At 31.4% G+C, this 4845-nt stretch overlaps 1 long non-coding RNA gene across 1 annotated transcript; it reads left to right on the forward strand.

Moving 5' to 3' along the window:
- Positions 1-2109: 2109 nt before the first annotated feature.
- Positions 2110-3918, forward strand: LOC140879622 (uncharacterized). Its single transcript, XR_012149475.1, has 3 exons — positions 2110-2247; positions 2811-3016; positions 3818-3918. It is a non-coding gene; the product is annotated as an uncharacterized lncRNA (long non-coding RNA).
- Positions 3919-4845: the final 927 nt, after the last annotated feature.

The following is a 4845-nucleotide window of genomic DNA, read 5'->3' on the forward strand; positions in this document are numbered from 1 at the left end:
TATCAGACCATCGGCAAATTCTATGAATTAAGCCAAACCAACAAAAAATTTCAACTCAGAGAAGTTTCTTGTATGTTTCTTTATATTCTCTCTTACACATTTTTTTAAAATAAGAAAAAGATTGTTAATAAAAAATATTATGAAAAAAATATTATAATATATTTACTTGTCATAGTAAACTTCAATGACATTCACTACATCACAATTTGTACCTTTTTTTCTAAGTCCTATTTGTACCTCTTGTACGTGTGTAGTAGACTTGTCGATTCACTTGGATCTATGGCCAAACCTTTTTCTTATTATACCTTTTTAATTGTTTTGATTTTACATTTGTTAGAGCACGTACAAGACCGATTAAGATTACAATGAGTGTTGATTTTTCTTATGTGTTGATTTTTTTATTTTGTGATTATTTATTTATGAAAAAATTGATATAGATAATACATTATAAAACTTATTTTAAATTTTTGCGTCAAATATTTTTTCATATTTTAGATTTTTTTCTCTTTCAGGATTTTTTCATTCTATGTATTTTTTTTATTCTCTATGAAAGATTCAATTATTAACATCTTCTTTAGTAACAATTCTTGTGATGTTATCTCTATCAATCATTTGTATTTTTTTTGTTATTATTTTATTATTTTGTTAGACGGTCTCTTTCTATGTTAAAAATATTTACTTGCAATTCTTAATGCATTCTATTTCATGTTTGTATGTCAATATCTTTAACGATCAATGTATTTATTGGACATTTGTTTTTTCTTCTTAATCTCTTATTTTTTGGAAATCTATTGATCTCTTTTTACTTACAATGATTTTGTTGCTGAAATTTTTTTATTGAATTTTGAATGTATTTAATTACAAATGATAATATTCCATGTTTTTTATTCAACCATTTGTCTTGAAAGTAAATATATATTCTTATTTATTTGGTCTAATAAATACTTTTGGTATACTGAAGTGTAGTTGTCGTCCGATATATATAAAATAGATTTTATTAATAATTGGTAATCATAGTCTTTGTAAGAAAAAAACTTATTTATATATTTTGATGATGGATCAAATAGATATAATATTTAACATTGCAACCAATAAAAACATTTGCAATATTTTTGAACAGTGTAACTGTTGTAGTTTCAGTGTTATCATTTATTATTATCATTTTTCTATTTGCACATTAACCGTTTAAGATAAAGACATTTGAATAACTGTAGGACCGAGCGCTTGTCGCTTTATCAAAAACTATACCTAGTGGTAATGATGTAACTCAAATCTTTAAAACCATACAGCAGTACTCCAAGCGTCATAGTTCGATCGCTCTCCAGTAAGAACAATTATTGCACTCTAACAATATCCCTCCCAAATATGTGGCTACTTTTGATAGCTATAAATATGTGGTGATTCAAGATTCAAGCAGAGTGAGTGAACAATACAATAAACCACGAATTCAAAATTGCACTCCGACTCATTTGAAAAGTCATAAAGCATTTACTTTATATTCTAACTCAGAAACTCAGATTATCAGATCAAAGTCTCGAAGCTCTGAGTTAGATATTACATCAAGATTGATCGAGCTCAAAAGATTCATATCACATTAAGAACGATCTAGCTCAACGATATCCTTGGATTTCCAGATCAAGTTTTCGAAGCACATTCTTGTAGCTTCCTTTTGTAACTCGAGCAGAGTGTTGATCTGCTTTGAGAGAGTGTAAGGCCCCGAAAATATTTAAATGTCAGGAAATAATTAATTTAAGAATTATTGGGATTGAGATTTAAATTCCAATAGTTTAAATTAATTATAGTTGCAAGATGACATGACGAATTTACAGAATTGAAAATATAATTTTCGAGGTGAAATTATAAAGTCTTGAGATTATTTAATTTTAATTCAAGCATATTTAATTTGAGGATTTTGGAGTTTTGATTTAAATTCTAATATTATTAAATTATTTAGGATTGAAATTGAATTAAAAAGATTTGCCGAGGATTGAATTGCAAATAAGCAAGACTTGAGGGGCCAAATTGCAAATAATGAAAAATTACATGGACACATGGATTTTAAATGAGTTTATACGTGTATTATATGCATACATATCAGAATTTCAGACCCAAAAATCAGCAGCATGTCGAGAGCTCATCTTCCTCTTTGAATTTTCATCTTCAATCTTCAATAATTTTTGCTCCGGTTGTCCAAATTCAATTCCGAAAAGAGTTCCGAACTCCTTGGGAGAAGGGCTATGTTTTGATGTAAGTATTATCTTGATCTAGATGATTTCAAAATTATGTTATGGGGCAGAATTCAGAAGTGAGCTTGGTTTTGTGTTCTTGTGATTATATTGATTGATATATTGAAACCGGTTCGAAGAACGGATGCCGTTTGCATTTGATATGAATTTCCAGTTAATATTTCGAGATTATCACCTCTGATTATGATGGTTTTTATTGTTATCCTGCTGGTATGAGGTTTATTGGAAGTTAATATGGTGTGTAGAAATGATATGTATTACGATATCGAAGTTAACTCAAAGAATAAGCGTCATTCGTAATTGTTATGAATTTTCAGAAGTTGGATTCGATCCTATGCTTCTGATTGAGCTGATATATGATTATATTCAGCTGATATAATATGTATATGAAGTTGATAAGAATGATAGAATTGTTGGAAATGAGTTGCAGTTGCCGAATTTTAATCGTTACGCCTTTGAGTCAAGAATTGACTAGTTTTGTATTCTCTTTGATTGAGCTGAACATGGTTTGAGTTCTTGCTGATGTTCTTGAATATATATGATATATTTTCAAATTGAAAACAGGGGACATCAAGCTCGGAAAGTTCAGCTTCGAATCGAAAGGAGTTTGATCAATGTTTGCTTTGAGGATTAGCTTGCAAGACCTAGTTGTTGAGCAGATTTTATTGAGTTTTGTAAGAGCAGAATTTATCAAGAGTTCAAGAGCAGAATTGTATAAGTTCTTGAACATGGTGAGTGGCTCGAATCGAACACGTCAAACCGAGAATGAGGTAAAAGTTGATATCGATTGAAAGGGCTTGTATACTCGAGATTGTTATGATATTCGAGTCCCTAAAATCACATACTTGTATGCTTAATTGAATTTGATAGTATTTGAAATATACTTGATGAATTTACTTGAGTTTATTGTTTAATTGGTTGTTTGTTGTTGAATAGCAACTATCTTCATGATTTTGAATACTAAACTTGATGAATAGCATGAGAATGATGAGCTGGTTTGTTGATGATTGTCACTTAGTGTTATTCTTGATATTGAAACTATAAGTGACAGAAATGAGATTTGAAAGAATGATGGCTCGGATTGTTATTCAATATATGCTTTGATTTGATATAATGAATGTTTTCTTGAACTAACTTGCATTCATCTTGAGCCTATCTTCCTTTATTTGAAACTGGACCGAAGCGTCCAAAAGTCGAAAGGGACTAAAGTGTTCAATTCGATATAGACGATTTGAGGAACTATAATCAAGTGGCTTAAGGTGTTGATGTACCCTATTGCCGGAATACTCCTTATGGTGGCTTCAAAGTCTAGAGGACTAAGAAACGTAACCCCACCTCGATCGGGGAAGTTGGTGGTAAGTTATGTGATCTTATCCTCGGGATCCCAACCAAATAACCGAGAGATTGATTGATTAGTAGATTGTCAAACCTGCTTTAAATCATGCATTTCATTTCTTTTATGTCATGAACTTGATAGTATATTGATTTGCATGTATGTCGCTTTTACTGGGAAATATATTTCTCACCGGAGTTATCCGGCTGTTGTTGTGTTGTATGTGTCATGGCAACAGGTGGGACAAGAACAGGGCAAAGAATAGCGTGATAGACGAACTTGAAGAATAGAGGTTGAGAGATTAGAGTGGTGATCCGGAGTAGATAATGAAGTGCTGTCAAGAACATGATGTTTAGCTTATGATAGTTGTTGATATGAACTTTAGCTAGATCATGTAATTGTAAACTTGATTGTATTTTTAGAGGTCTTATTACCTGAACATGTAAGCACAATTGATCATATTGTGTCCACTTTTGTAAGGTGTTGAATATTATGATGTTGATGCATTGACAATATATGAGAGTTGATAGCACATATTGAGATTCATATTGATGTCTTAAAGCATGCATACAGCTTAGTCAAGATTTGACATGAAGTGCTCTGATGATGGTATGCTTGAGAAATTGATATTTGATAGCAAAATGAATAGCAGATTTTCTGCAAGCTCTGGCTCGCTCGATCCGCCATTTCCAACCGATCGAGCGAGAGGTTGAGAGCTTGTTTTTTGTTTTGAGAAAACCTGTTCTCGCTCGATCGGTCATAAATGACAGATCGAGCGAGGCACATTTTTTTTTAAAAAAAAAATTCTTTTGGATTTTGAGGCTTTGGTTGCTTGATTGATTATTTGCTTTTTAATTCCTGAAATTGGACTAGATATTTTGATTTGAGAGATTAAGACCCGGGTTCCCACAATAGGTGGTATCAGAGCGAGAAAATTCTGGACTAAGATAGAAGATTAGTGAGCGGGTAGATCGAGTCTTCTTCCTTGCTTATCTGTGTACTAGTATGAGATGATTTATTTACATGTTGAATTACATGTTTTAATTTCTAGTATGATACATGTTTTCTTATTTGTGAAGATATCACATGATATTGTGTTTTTAATTGAAAAGCATGTTTTATTATTGAATCATCACATGCTTACCTGAATCTCTGAAGTGAGTGGAAGCATGTGGAATTGTTATAGTTAAAATTGAATCGTTTTCAATATTTGATCAGAGGTAAGCTGATCAAAGGAGGACTGAGATAGATTGAGGAATTGCATGT

This window comes from Henckelia pumila, chromosome 2, assembly GCF_033568475.1.
Source record: "Henckelia pumila isolate YLH828 chromosome 2, ASM3356847v2, whole genome shotgun sequence".
Taxonomy (NCBI): Eukaryota; Viridiplantae; Streptophyta; class Magnoliopsida; order Lamiales; family Gesneriaceae; genus Henckelia; species Henckelia pumila.